At 40.3% G+C, this 16,400-nt stretch overlaps 1 long non-coding RNA gene across 1 annotated transcript; it reads left to right on the forward strand.

Annotated features, from left to right (window-relative positions):
• The first annotated feature begins 989 nt into the window (after positions 1 to 989).
• LOC130209026 (uncharacterized) lies at positions 990 to 13,086 on the forward strand. Its single transcript, XR_008834521.1, has 4 exons — positions 990 to 1,177; positions 10,625 to 10,645; positions 10,774 to 10,861; positions 12,998 to 13,086. It is a non-coding gene; the product is annotated as an uncharacterized LOC130209026 (long non-coding RNA).
• The last annotated feature ends 3,314 nt before the right edge of the window (positions 13,087 to 16,400 follow it).

The raw sequence follows: 16,400 nt of genomic DNA on the forward strand, positions 1-16,400 counted from the left end.
ACGATTTGTTTCTCCAAATCGACTACAATAGCTTTATTGTGAACCTTATGCAGAGAGGCGGCCTGTTGTGTCTGTTTCAGCTCTTGGGCCATCTTCTCTCCCTGAGACTTGTATTCTGCCTCCACAGCCTTTTTTCTCTGGAGTTCCACATTTGTCTTTTTGAGAGTCTCAGAGACCTGTATATTGTCCTGTCTAAGAACCCGATTCTGTTCCTCCAACTCTGCTATTGTATGTTGATTCGAAGTCCATTCCAGATTTTGTTCACATCTTTCTCTCACCTGCTGCTTACTCATCTCTCTAAGTTCCAGTACCTCTTTACCCAACTGGACCATCTTATTTTTCTGAGACTTTATTTCATTCTCCAGGGCCTTGCGTTTAATTGTTTCCCTACGCAATCGGCTCTTCGCCTCTATGACTTCCAGCGACTGCGTCACATGTGTTGTGCAGATATTACCACGGCAGTTGTTTAATGCCTCTTTCGATCGGACCACGATTTGTGGGCTTGGGCTGATTTCTCGTGGATTCAACCATGTTACTGTTGCTGGGTGCAGGCTGGATTCTGGATTCAATCTTTTTCTTTTTCCTGGCTGCATGCTTGATTCTGAATATTCCACATTGATTTCTGGATTGGATCTTTTTCTTTTTGCTGGCTGCACGCCGGATTCTGAAGTTTCCAGCTTGATTCCCTTTGGATCGGGTGCCTGGTTTTCCTCTTTGCTTTCGGCAAAACCAAACATGTTTCTAAAACACTTAAACATTGTTGGAATAAATCTTGATCAATGGTCTCTGAAATTAATCTTATCTTATACGTCCACTTGTACAAGAAAAAACTGCACCTCTATGGCTACTGGCTATACCTACTCCGATATATAGAAAAAAAGATCAAAGTCACCTTCATGACATAAGGGACTCTATGACGTCAATGGAATGCGCTTTGATCTGGCTCCGCCATGTGAGAGTGAAGTCTCATTCATTGGTTCTCGCGAGATCTCATGCCTCAGTCTACCAACACATTCACCGTAAGCTACAGTTTTACATTGTTAGCTGCTAATGTTGTACAACTTTAGCTATCGAGCAGGGGACCGGGAGCTTTCCGCCAGCTGAACCAGAGTGGATACCGGAGAAAACCCCGCTGTGTCGGCTGGGTACGATGTCGGTAAACAGGCATTTTGGTCACGTAAGTTTACCGTAAGCCCGGTGTGCGGTATTAACTGGTTTTTGAATTAACTGGTTTTGGTACGCGTGCATGAGGCAGATGTGCCGTAGGAGTGGCCTCGAGTTGCCTCTCAGGACCCGTCTGACTAACTAGGAAATGCACATTTCCATCGCTTAGCCTCTCTGTCACGTTCTTTTTATGTAACGCTAATGTTTTAAAGACTAAACACGGAGGACTTTGCTGTAAAATGTGATACCTGTTCGGGAGGCTGTAGTTGAGACGCCGAGGACACGGAGCGAGGACAAAGTAGGTGACTCTGCTGGTGCCTGTTCAATATACGACTAACTTCAATAAATACTTGACAAAATGCTCTTGTTGTCAGTCTGATATTTATGTTATACGTCGTTATCTGACGCCAAGTCGATGTGAGACCAGTTTACTCTTCATACAGTGTGTAATGAAGCATGTAGCCCGTTGTTTACACCCAGCTCGCCCACCGCTGTCAGCTGGGAAACTGTGATCGACTCAGATTAAGTTGTGATACCACAACAAGACTTTGTGCTGTCTTCACATCTCTTATGTTTTATATTCGAGACTACGGATCAACATATATCCTCGTAACTATACTCTACCCTGTGCAGCACTCACTGTCCAGATTAAACATGACTGTTACCTGTTGTTTTGTTACGATAAGGACACACATAACTACACACAGGAGTGAGCGTGTCTTTTGACACATGACGGGGGAGCAGCTTGCTCCAGCCTTCATTTAGGATTTCGACGGCATTAACGAAACGTTGTCCACCTTCATGACTAACATATCACTTGTTCACTGGTGATAACAAAATATCTAAACCGACAATACAAAAATAATATAAACACGGATTTCTCAAAGAATCGAACAGCCGACTTGTGCACCTGCTGTTCTGTTCGTTGCTTGTGAACTACCATTGAGCTATAGGTATTTCACCCGATAACCCGATTTACATTACAATGTACTTTACAATAACAAAAACTGACTTTGAGCAAATTAAGTAAGTAATATAGTAACTTTGGAAGACATTAATATTTATATAATATATTCTAACACCGACTGCCTTTTCTTCTAACATCATAGACCCACCTAACTCAAATACGTGATTGCATAGGCAACAGCCGCTTTGTGCATTAAAGTTGATGCGACAATAGGAAACTGCGGTCAACTCAGCCGACACTCGGATCTCCGTGGTCAACTCAGCCGACACTTACATTTCTGTGCACCTATAGACTGATGTTGACGGTAAACGCATTCGATCGGGAGCGCGCGAGGGTTTTGATAAAGTTAGCGGAAGGATTCACGTGACACAACATCCGGTTTTGCAAAGTTAGCGGAAAGAACTACGTGAAACAACATCCGTTTTTCAAAATAAGATGGCGACAAATCATACACTAACATATACAAGTAAACAATTAACTGATTTCAAATCTTTATAGATCGTTTCTGAGATTTATCTTAAATTATGCTAACATTAAAACTTTTTTACTGTACCAAGGAAGAGTCCCAATTGGGAGATATTTCAAATTAAAAGTCCAAAATGTTTAAAGAAATCCGTCATTTCTTTCATGTTTGAAGTGCTTTAAATATGTTTTTCCTCATAAGCCCCGGCATTGACTGATGCAGCTGTGTTCAGGACAATCCAGACTTCCATTATCCTGGGAATCAGACAAATCTACGGTCCCAATTGGGAGATATTTCAAATTAAAAGTCCTAAATGTTTAAAGAAATCGGTCATTTCTTTAATGTTTGAAGTGCTTTATATATGTTTTTCCTCATAAGCCCCAGCATTGACTGATGCAGCTGTGTTCAGGACAATCTTGCCTTCCATTATCCTGGGAATCAGACAAATCTACGGTCCAAATTGGGAGATATTTCAAATTAAAAGTCCTAAATGTTTACGAGTAATCGGTAATTTACTTAATGTTTGAGGTGCTTTATATATGTTTACCCGGAAAAATCTGGGAAATAATTTGGGAATTGTTAATAAAACATGATTTACCCTTCAACTTCCACTGATATGCATGCAAACTAATACATTGTTTCACACACACACACACACACACACACACACTGACAGAAACACATAGACACTCACTGTAGCGGCGTTCCGTCGTTGTTGTTTTCTTAATCCACTAAAGAGCTGCAGACACAGTGAGTTTCCTCTCACGTGCATGACAGGAGACCGTTCATTTCCTTTTCTTTCGATTTTATTTTAAACAGCAAAAAACGCTGACAAAGTAAACAAAATAATAAACGTTCAAAACGATCTCATGGTCTTACGTTAAAAAAAACTATATCTCTCATGTCTAATGCGGCTCTGTTCTTACACCTGCTGCCGTCATGACGTCATTAAATAGCCTGGCTCGAGCGTCAGTCATTAACATAAAGATCTTGTAATATATTCAACTTATAGTTCCTCCAAAATGAGCATAAATCTAAATATTAAATTATAAACAATTCTGAAACTTAAATATACTAAAAACACACTTGTGGCTCTTACACTCACATACGTACACACACACACACACAGGCAGAGACACACACATACTCACACACGCACACACACACCCACACACACACACGCATACTCTGCAGACTGACCCTTGACCTCCCAATTGTCTCTCAGATATAACCCTACTGCTTTATATTTAATATATTATATTTACCTAAATACAATACTTTGAGGTCATGAGGGGAATCCCCTCCAAAACTTTCACAAGAGAGAATTGTCACCGTGCCAATAACCCTTATACGATCCTTAAAACCAGTCTTTTAGTTAATTTGTCATACTTTCAATTAGCTTAAAGATCTGGATTCTTTTCAAATTCAAAGAAGGGCCTCTGAATATGAATACCCTACGGCGTTGGACCGATAGCTCTGAGTTAAGGGCCCCAAAAACAGGTCCAAAGGGTCAAATTGGGCCTTATTCTCTTAAATTTGCATATTTTTTGACAAGTGCAAAAATGGCCATAATCTCCTAAATATTTGTCCTGAAAATCCCAAATTGAACACAGACACTCAGGACAGGGCCTACAATGAGGTGATGGGGTGAAATTTCCTCCGAAACACCCACAAGAGTTAATTGGCTGTCTGAAATCCAGGACTTGAAGAGGGTGTGTGGTTTAACAAATCTGAGACCCTGTTGTGAGCTTGGGCTGATTTTAGCTTTTTTTTCTTCTAAACACGTCATAGCTTAGCTTTCTTTTGCAGGTTGTAGCCCCTCCCACATGGGGCCCAACCATGTAGGCTGGCAACATATAGCACTTAGCATCCCTGCTTGGGAAGGGTTTAAAAACCAGGAAAAAACAAAATTCCTTCCTTCAAAGGTTAACAACTCCTCAAATGTGTGTACTATATGAACAATTTCAATTGTATTCTACCCAATTTGGGAGTGGCTACAACCTGGAAAAGAAAGCTAAGCTCTGACATGTTTACCCAATTTGACCCTTTGGACCTGTTTTGGGGCGCTTAGCTCAGAGCTATCGATCCAAAACTGTAGGGTATTCATATTCAGAGGCCCCTCTATGGATCTGAAAAGAATCCAGATCTTTATGAACAATTAAAAGACTGAACAATTAACTAAAAGACTGTGTGTGTACGTATTTAGGTAATATAATATATTAAATATAAAGCAGTAAGGTTATATCTGAGAGACAATTGGGAGGTCAAGGGTCAGTCTGCAGAGTATGCCTGTGTGTGTGAGATTCTGCCTGTGTTTGTATGTATGTGTCTGTATGTGTGTGTCTGTGTGTGAGAGTGTGTGTCTGTGTGCGTGTGTGTCTGTCATTCTGTGTGTGTGTGTGTGTGAGTGTCTGTCTGTGTGTGTGTAAGAGTGTGTGTGTATGAGAGTGTGTGTCTGTGTGTGTGAGTATGTGTGTCTCTGCCTGTGTGTGTGTGTGTGTGTACGTATGTGAGTGTAAGAGCCACAAGTGTGTTTTTAGTATATTTAAGTTTCAGAATTGTTTATAATTTAATATTTAGATTTATGCTCATTTTGGAGGAACTATAAGTTGAATATATTACAAGATCTTTATGTTAATGACTGACGCTCGAGCCAGGCTATTTAATGACGTCATGACGGCAGCAGGTGTAAGAACAGAGCCGCATTAGACATGAGAGATATATATTTTTTTAACGTAAGACCATGAGATCGTTTTGAACGTTTATTATTTTGTTTACTTTGTCAGCGTTTTTTGCTGTTTAAAATAAAATCGAAAGAAAAGGAAATGAACGGTCTCCTGTCATGCACGTGAGAGGAAACTCACTGCGTCTACAGCTCTTTAGTGGATTAAGAAAACAACAACGACGGAACGCCGCTACAGTGAGTGTCTATGTGTTTCTGTCAGTGTGTGTGTGTTTGTGTGTGTGTGTGTGTGTGAAACAATGTATTAGTTTGCATGCATATCAGTGGAAGTTGAAGGGTAAATCATGTTTTATTAACAATTCCCAAATTATTTCCCAGATTTTTCCGGGTAAACATATATAAAGCACCTCAAACATTAAGTAAATTACCGATTACTCGTAAACATTTAGGACATTTAATTTGAAATATCTCCCAATTTGGACCGTAGATTTGTCTGATTCCCAGGATCATGGAAGTCAAGATTGTCCTGAACACAGCTGCATCAGTCAATGCCGGGGCTTATGGGGAAAAACATATATAAAGCACTTCAAACATGAAAGAAATGACGGATTTCTTTAAACATTTTGGACTTTTAATTTGAAATATTTCCCAATTGGGACCGTAGATTTGTCTGATTCCCAGGATAATGGAAGTCTGGATTGTCCTGAACACAGCTGCATCAGTCAATGCCGGGGCTTATGAGGAAAAACATATTTAAAGCACTTCAAACATTAAAGAAATGACCGATTTCTTTAAACATTTTGGACTTTTAATTTGAAATATCTCCCAATTGGGACCGTAGATTTGTCTGATTTCCAGGATCATGGAAGTCAAGATTGTCCTGAACACAGCTGCATCAGTCAATGCTGGGGCTTATGAGGAAAAACATATATAAAGCACTTCAAACATTAAAGAAATGACCGATTTCATTAAACATTTAGGACATTTAATTTGAAATATCTCCCAATTTGGACCGTAGATTTGTCTGATTCCCAGGATCATGGAAGTCAAGATTGTCCTGAACACAGCTGCATCAGTCAATGCTGGGGCTTATGAGGAAAAACATATATAAAGCACTTCAAACATTAAAGAAATGACCGATTTCATTAAACATTTAGGACATTTAATTTGAAATATCTCCCAATTTGGACCGTAGATTTGTCTGATTCCCAGGATCATGGAAGTCAAGATTGTCCTGAACACAGCTGCATCAGTCAATGCCGGGGCTTATGGGGAAAAACATATATAAAGCACTTCAAACATGAAAGAAATGACGGATTTCTTTACACATTTTGGACTTTTAATTTGAAATATTTCCCAATTGGGACCGTAGATTTGTCTGATTTCCAGGATCATGGAAGTCAAGATTGTCCTGAACACAGCTGCATCAGTCAATGCTGGGGCTTATGAGGAAAAACATATATAAAGCACTTCAAACATTAAAGAAATGACCGATTTCATTAAACATTTAGGACATTTAATTTGAAATATCTCCCAATTTGGACCGTAGATTTGTCTGATTCCCAGGATCATGGAAGTCAAGATTGTCCTGAACACAGCTGCATCAGTCAATGCCGGGGCTTATGGGGAAAAACATATATAAAGCACTTCAAACATGAAAGAAATGACGGATTTCTTTAAACATTTTGGACTTTTAATTTGAAATATTTCCCAATTGGGACCGTAGATTTGTCTGATTCCCAGGATAATGGAAGTCTGGATTGTCCTGAACACAGCTGCATCAGTCAATGCCGGGGCTTATGAGGAAAAACATATTTAAAGCACTTCAAACATGAAAGAAATGACGGATTTCTTTAAACATTTTGGACTTTTAATTTGAAATATCTCCCAATTGGGACCGTAGATTTGTCTGATTCCCAGGATAATGGAAGTCAAGATTGTCCTGAACACAGCTGCATCAGTCAATGCCGGGGCTTATGGGGAAAAACATATATAAAGCACTTCAAACATGAACGAAATGACGGATTTCTTTAAACATTTTGGACTTTTAATTTGAAATATCTCCCAATTGGGACCGTAGATTTGTCTGATTCCCAGGATAATGGAAGTCTGGATTGTCCTGAACACAGCTGCATCAGTCAATGCCGGAGCTTATGAGGAAAAACATATTTAAAGCACTTCAAACATGAAAGAAATGACGGATTTCTTTAAACATTTTGGACTTTTAATTTGAAATATCTCCCAATTGGGACCGTAGATTTGTCTGATTCCCAGGATAATGGAAGTCAAGATTGTCCTGAACACAGCTGCATCAGTCAATGCCGGGGCTTTTGGGGAAAAACATATATAAAGCACTTCAAACATGAACGAAATGACGGATTTCTTTAAACATTTTGGACTTTTAATTTGAAATATCTCCCAATTGGGACCGTAGATTTGTCTGATTCCCAGGATAATGGAAGTCAAGATTGTCCTGAACACAGCTGCATCAGTCAATGCCGGGGCTTATGGGGAAAAACATATATAAAGCACTTCAAACATTAAAGAAATGACCGATTTCTTTAAACATTTAGGACTTTTACTTTGAAATATCTCCCAATTGGGACTCTTCCTTGGTACAGTAAAAACGTTTTAATGTTAGCATAATTTAAGCTAAATCTCAGAAACGATCTATAAAGATTCGAAATCAGTTAATTGTTTACTTGTATATGTTAGTGTATGATTTGTCGACATCTTATTTTGAAAAACGGATGTTGTTTCACGTAGTTCTTTCCGCTAACTTTACAAAACCGGATGTTGTGTCACGTGAATTCTTCCGCTAACTTTATCAAAACCCTCGCGCGCTCCCGATCGAATGCGTTTACCGTCAACATCAGTCTATAGGTGCACAGAAATTGAAGTGTCGGTTGAGTTGACCACGGAGATCCGAGTGTCGGCTGAGTTGACCGCAGTAATAGGAAACGCAGTTACTGATTATCACTATGAGTGATTTATCTATTCATCTAAAATTTAAACTGACTGTAATCAACCCATATACCTCTATAGCTCAGTGTGGTAGTTGGGATGCAAGTTAGGAGGCCCTGTGGTCGCAGATGATCACAGGTTCGATTCTTGGCGTTAATCTTAATCCATTTTTAAATTGTTTGTATCGCCAGTGAACAAGTGATATGTTCGTCATGAAGGTGGAAAACGTTTCGTTAATGCCATCGAAATCCTAAATGAAGGCTGGAGCAAGCTGCTCCCCCGTCATGTGTCAAAAGACACGCTCACTCCTGTGTGTAGTTATGTGTGTCCTTATCGTAACAAAACAACAGGTAAGTCATGTTTAATCTGGACAGTGAGTGCTGCACAGGGTAGAGTATAGTTACGAGGATATATGTTGATCCGTAGTCTCGAATATAAAACATAAGAGATGTGAAGACAGCACAAAGTCTTGTTGTGGTATCACAACTTAATCTGAGTCGATCACAGTTTCCCAGCTGACAGCGGTGGGCGAGCTGGGTGTAAACAACAGGCTACATGCTTCATTACACACTGTATGAAGAGTAAACTGGTCTCACATCGACTTGACGTCAGATAACGACGTATAACATAAATATCAGACTGACAACAAGAGCATTTTGTCAAGTATTTATTGAAGTTAGTCGTATATTGAACAGGCACCAGCAGAGTCACCTACTTTGTCCTCGCTCCGTGTCCTCGGCGTCTCAACTACAGCCTCCCGAACAGGCATCACATTTTACAGCAAAGTCATCCGTGTTTAGTCTTTAAAACATTAGCGTTACATAAAAAGAACGTGACAGAGAGGCTAAGCGATGGAAATGTGCATTTCCTAGTTAGTCAGACGGGTCCTGAGAGGCAACTCGAGGCCACTCCTACGGCACATCTGCCTCATGCACGCGTACCAAAACCAGTTAATTCAAAAACCAGTTAATACCGCACACCGGGAACGCATTCAAAGCCTGAACCCTCTCCCCGGATACAGTGTTCTATTCCCAGCTATGACAAACAATTGTTATTGGGAAATGATTGTGAAATGTTGTGTTGTTGTCGATGTGCTCCGCGGTTGTCCGGTGTTACGGTTTAAGACTGGCAAATCAGTCCTTATTCGTCAGTCCTGATTTGCCAGTCCTGCCACTCTAAATGTAACAACTTTAGGATATGATAAAGCCCTCTACGACGAAGTCGTCACGAGGTCCCAAATAAAACAATCAATAAAACAATTAATAAAACTAATGATGCCTTCAAGCTTCAGTTCACTTCTCGTGAAGTCTTGCATAACAGCATCTTGTCATCGGTGTGAATGTGTGTGTACATGTTGACGTGCTTCGAGTGGTTGGAATACATATAAATATATATAAAAGCAAGTCTATTCACCATCTACCTGCCTCGGCCCCGCGCCTGATTGGAGTTCAGTAAAGTTAGAAAGATATTCACAGATTCGGACTTCCCGGCTCAATAGCGCTCTCACAAAACGGAGTTAAAACACAAACAACACCTCTCTGTGACCGGAGTGATGTCGACAACAAGCTACAACCTTCACAACCAAAAAAAGCCGGTCTCCGAGATCGATGAATAACGTTGGTCTCAATGTGCGATCAGCTGTGAGACCTAAGCCCAGGGACCGTCTGCAAAAAGCAATCCAGAAAAAACGTATTCCAAAAATATTCAACATCTCCCCTGAAAGATTGTGTAGGCTGACAACTTATACTATACGTCAAATGGCCACCCTGTGTTGTACTACAGCTGTTATTTTGAAAAAAACTCATCTTAAATAATTATTATGAATTATATTTAATATTCTATGGAAAAAATCTTCAATAGCTTCACTGTTATCAAGTGTAGAGTGAACACATTCATTTCCTACATCAATGGGCTCCACATGAGTGGACTACACCTCTTACTTTGGAGGAAAAAGATTTAGAATAATTATTATGAATATTTTTTCTGATTTTATGGAAAAAATCTTAAATAGCTTCACTATCAAGTGTAGAGTGAAATCATTAAATAACTCTCAATGGGATCCATGAGTGGACTACACCTCTTACTTTGGAGAAATGTGTTTTTAAATAATTATGAATATTTTGTCCGAATTTATGGAAACAATCTTCAAAGTCCGAATCTGTGAATATCTTTCTGACTTTACCGAACTCCTGATTGGTTCAGGCCTTCATCATCTTTAACGAGGTGTGTGTGTGTGTGTGTGTGTGTGTGTGTGTGTGTGTGTGTGTGTGTGTGTGTGTGTGTGTGTGTGTGTGTGTGTGTGTGTGTGTGTGTGTGTGTGTGTGTGTGTGTGTGTGTGTGTGTGTGTGTGTATAAGCTGTCCAACCCTTCTGCTGTGGCTCAGGCAGAGAAGAAGAATAGAGAGGTTGGTTGATGTTTACACACACACACACACAGAGATGCACACACACGTTCAGAGTAACGTAAAAATAAAGTGCATGCCTTCAGGACAAGGTAATGTTATATCATAATATTGTGTGTGTGTGTGTCCAGGCTCTGTCGACTTGTCCCTCAGCTCAGGACAGGTCTGGAGGCTCACCTGGTGTCGGCCAACTCCCGATACATCCAGGAGCAACAACAGGTAACTACGGCACACACGCACGCGCACACACACACACACACACACACACACACACACACACACACACACACACACACACACACACACACACACGCACACACACACACACACAGTGCATAATTAGACGTTGCATTCAGGCGCCCCCCTCCGCCGCGTCTTTTCCTGCCAGCCGTCGGCGGGCAGCTCGCTCTCTGTGATCTCCTTTTATGAATCACCGGGACCGATGACGTCATCACATAGGCCCCGCCTCCTTTCATTCACGTTAAACCACCAACCAGGTGGAGGGGCTTCAGATCTCCTCTCAACGTCTTCATCACAAATGTGCTTCAGTAAAAGTCAAAGTACATAATATTTACAAAGTACATCATATATATATATATATATTCAATTCAATTCAGTTTATTTGTATAGCCCAATTTCACAAATTACAAATTTGTCTCGGAGTGCTTTACAATCTGTACACATAGACATCCCTGCCCCAAAACCTCACATCGGACCAGGAAAAACTCCCAAATAACCCTTCAGGGGAAAAAGGGAAGAAACCTTCAGGAGAGCAACAGAGGAGGATCCCTCTCCAGGATGGACAGAACAATAGATGTAATGTGTACAGAAGGACAGATTTAGAGTTAAAATACATTCAATGAATATGACAGAGTGTATGAATAGTTCATAGTAGGCGTATTCCACGATGGAGACCTCCACGATCCATCAGGCAGATGGCGGTAGAGAGGAGGAGTGGGAGGAGTCTCAACAGGGCAGTGGCGTAGTTGGTAGCAGGAATTCCACGACCCAGACGATCCATCAGGCAGATAGGATCTATGCCGTCTCATAGGGTCCGATGACCCCATGAGACGTGAAGTCAAAAGGACTCCGGAGAGAAAGCAGAGTTAGTAATGTGTGATGGAGAGATGAAAATTCATCCCTAAGGAGAGAAAAAAAAGAGGAGAGAGGTACTCAGTGCATCCTAAAACGTCCCCCGGCAGCTATAAGACTATAGCAGCATATCAAGGGGCTGGACCAGGTGAACCTGATTCAGCCCTAACTATAAGCTCTGTCAAAGAGGAAGGTCTTAAGTCGACTCTTAAACGAGGTGACTGTGTCTGCCTCCCGGACTGAAGGTGGTTCCATAAAAGAGGAGCTTGATAACTAAAGGCTTTGGCTCCCATTCTACTTTTTAAGACTCTAGGAACTACAAGTAGTCCCACATTTAGTGAGCGCAGCTCTCTAGTGGGGCAATATGGTACTACAAGCTCCTTAAGATATGATGGTGCATCACCAATCAAGGCTTTGTAGGTTAAGAGAAGAATTTTAAAAGTGATTCTTGATTTTACTGGGAGCCAGTGCAGAGCAGCTAGTGCAGGAGTGATGTGATCTCTTTTCTTAGTTTTAGTGAGAATACGAGCTGCAGCATTCTGGATCAACTGGAGGGACCTAAGAGATTTATTAGAGCAGCCTGATAATAAGGAGTTGCAGTAATCCAGTCTCGAAGTAACGAACACGTGAACCAATGTTTCTGCATCTTTTGAGACAAGATGTGCCTGATTTTTGAAATATTACGTAGATGAAAGAATGCAGTCCTTGAGATTTGCTTTACGTGGGAGTTAAAGGACAAGTCCCGATCAAAGATAACGCCAAGATTCTTTACAGTGGTGTTGGATGCCAGGGCAATGCCGTCTACAGAATCCACATCACCAGATAATTGATCTCTGAGGTGCTCAGGGCCGATTAAAATTACTTCGGTTTTGTCTGAGTTTAACATCAAGAAGTTGCAGGTCATCCATGTTTTTATGTCTTTAAGACATGCTTGAATTTTACAGAGTTGGTTGCTCTCCTCTGGTTTTATCGATAGATATAGTTGAGTGTCATCTGCATAACAATGAAAGTTTATGGAGTGTTTCCTGATAATATTGCCCAAAGGAAGCATGTATAAGGTTAATAAAATTGGTCCAAGCACAGAACCTTGTGGAACTCCGTGATTAACGTTGGTCGTTATCGAGGCGTATAAATTACATGTATATATATATATATAAAACTCATAAAGTATCAAATACATATACATCAAGTATATAATATATATAGAGTACATAAAGTATATAAAGTACATAAAGTATATAAAGTACACGTCCTCTTCTTCAGCATGTTGGGCGACTTCGGGCACGAGATGGACCAGACGTCGTCCCGCATGGACTCAGTCCTCAAGAAGCTGGAGAAGGTGTCCCACATGACCAGCAGTGCGTCCACACACACACACACACACACATATACATACACACACACACACATACATACACAGACAGACAGACAGACACACACAGTATCATTTAAATGGAGGTAGAAGGCATGTTAAGGCTGTGTGGTGGACAGATGTATGAAGGTCAACCTTAAAGGGACAGTATGGATTATTTAAATTAGGGGCGGCTGTAGCTCAGTGGGGTAAGAGGGCCGTCCTGCAACCCCAAGGTTGTCGGGTCGATCCCCGCTCTCCCCATTAGTTGCAAGTCGAAGTGTCCTTGAGCAAGGCACTGAACCCCCAGTTGCTTCCCGGGCGCATCACTGCAGCCCACTGCTCCTTAATAACTAAGGATGGGTTAAATGCAGAGAACTAATTTCCCCTTGGGGATTAATAAAGTATACAGGACTGTCTCAGAAAATTAGAATATTGTGATAAAGTTCTTTATTTTCTGTAATGCAATTAAAAAAACAAAAATGTCATGCATTCTGGATTCATTACAAATCAACTGAAATATTGCAAGCCTTTTATTCTTTAATATTGCTGATTATGGCACAGCTTAAGAAAACTCTAAAATCCTATCTCATAAAATTTTAATATTTCCTCAGACCAAGTAAAAAAAGATTGATAACAGCTGAGTGTTTGTCAAGGCTCAGGAAACCCTTGCAGGTGTTTCGAGTTAATTAGACAATTCAAGTGATTTGTTTAATACCCTACTAGTATACTTTTTCATGATATTCTAATATTTAGAGATAGGATATTTGAGTTTTCTTAAGCTGTAAGCCATAATCAGCAATATTAAAAGAATAAAAGGCTTGCAATATTTCAGTTGATTTGTAATGAATCCAGAATGCATGACATTTTTGTTTTTTTAATTGCATTACAGAAAATAAAGAACTTCATCACAATATTCTAATTTTCTGAGACAGTCCTGTATATCCATCATCTAAATGGGGGTTGTGTGAGGTATAGGGACACAACTATGATCAGTATTATTTTTGATTAATGTATAGATCATGATAATTTATTACAATACTTTATTTAATTGAGGGACGAAATACTTGCTTTTAAACTTTGACATTTGAATCAACAGAGGCCATGTTATTGTACATTCCTCCTATCTGTCTGTTGTCAGGTATCTGTATGTCTTGCCTTTGCTGGTCGACCTTTCACTCTACCTGCATGTATGTCTTCTGTTGTTGTTTGGCTGTGTCTGCTGTCATATATTGTATTTACTCTGCATGCTTTTATGTTCTGTGTCTCTGACTTGGATGTTTTTATTCTGTACATTTTAACATAGTTCTCCCTTTATTTTATTTACTTTGTCCGTTTTGAATTTGAGTCTTCTTGTTGCATGTCTTGTTTGTATTTGACAATGTCTAAGAGTACTCACTATTCTCATTAATGGTTTGTGTACCCATTGGAAAGCGTAAATATTGTACAAACATTGTATGTGTAATTTTATGTTTTTGTTTTATCACATCTACCTATTGGGACAATATATCAAAAACAGCCTCTTGGCTAACTGGCACATTTACAGAAATGTTTTTATTAATGTTGTAACTACATGTTTAATGCTCACGCCACGACTTCATTTCTCGTTAATCATCAATCTTATAAATGTAGGATATTTTCTCAGATTGCTCTTAAATTTCTGAACATCTTTCTCAAAGCAGTACTTAAAAGGTCTGTCTGTGGTGCTGACGATGCTGAACACACGTTCAAGTTTAAAGTGTCTTTAACCCTTGTGTTGCCTTAGGGTCATTTTGACCCGAATCAATATTACACCCTCCTGTTACCTTTATATTTACTAACATATTTTACCCTTTGGGTTCAATTTGACGCCAGCAATTAAAACCTCCAGAAAATTATTAGAATTAATATTGTTTTCCAAGTTTAAGTGTGAGGCACTTTATGTTTGTTTGTTGACTACCGAAAGAACACCGACATTAAACATTGAATGGGGTCAAATTAATCCTAAGGCGGGGGGAGGGTGTAATATTGATTCGGGTCAAAATGACCCTAAGGCAACACAAGGGTTAAGACATGCTACATTGTAATAATACATACATCCCAAAGTCTTATGAACCATGCAATAGGGCGTATTCACGTGACGTCAGAATCTCAATCGCGCCATCTTGGGGTCCCACTTATTAAATGTCAGAAGAGGTTGACCTGGCTATCGTGTCCGCTGTTTGATTATGCGAGAGCCCAGCGACCTCATGTCCTTCTGCATTACCAAAGACAGATTTCAGCGGTTGGAATTGAATATTCGCAACGCTTTTTTACCTGATTTTACTCGCTCAACACTTTGTGGTTAATAATAACTAGTTACCAGCACATAGCCCGGTCACATTCCTGTAAAACAGTTTTCATTTCCGCTATCGACCATAGGACATTAACAACTGTTTCTGCGTTATACTTGCTGTGGAAATACCACATCAAGCGCCCCGTGTCTGGGTTCATATATGATCCGTAGTCGCAGCTCCGCCTCCAGGACGAGTGTCTGGATGAAGCCGCTTCCAGCTCCTTCAGGACCAGCAGTGACTGTTTGGCTGGCCGTGCTGAGTGCTGTTCCCATGGAGCCAGTGTTTTATTTTACCTTGAAATGAATCACAGAGTAAAGGCAGACATCGCCCGACGGAGTTGCCATGTTCATGACTTCCTCCCAAGTTTCCATCCACAGTTCCTTTTGCGCAAGTGAAACATTGATTTTCGCTCGGCGAAAAAAGCAAAAAGAGATTATTGATGAGAGTGTGTGAATGGAAACGTGCCCACAACCCGATGTGTCACCAGAAACACATGAGAACAGTCGTAACGCTCAGACGCAGAGTGAAGCCGAAGTAGATGCATGACAAGTTGAAGTAATAGCCTGTCTTGTTGAGCTGATAAACCCATATTCTGAATCATTAGTCCCACATCCAACAATGAGGCACAGAACCATAATCACAAGGCACACCGTTTTGAACTGAAATTGCGTCTCCTTCAGGATATAATGGTCATTTCTAAAGAAGCAAAACGAGCACTTTATCTTTATCTTATCTTATACTTAAGTTCACTGTTGCGTTGATTGTTGTTTGTCATGTCTAAATGTTGCACCTTCCGCCAAAAAAAATTCCTCATTTGTGTAAACATTCCTGGCAATAAAACGGTTTCTGATTCTGATTCTGATTCTGATGAGGTTCTTAGTTGGGTCGAAGTTCGAAGACTCTGTCCTCACTTGGAATGTCTTCGGGTCAGTGTGAATGCGACTGGGCGGCACAAAAGGTTCAGCATGCTTCAGAAAAACCATGCTAAAGTTGTTCCAAT

Source organism: Pseudoliparis swirei, chromosome 18 (assembly GCF_029220125.1).
Source record: "Pseudoliparis swirei isolate HS2019 ecotype Mariana Trench chromosome 18, NWPU_hadal_v1, whole genome shotgun sequence".
Lineage (NCBI taxonomy): Eukaryota > Metazoa > Chordata > Actinopteri > Perciformes > Liparidae > Pseudoliparis > Pseudoliparis swirei.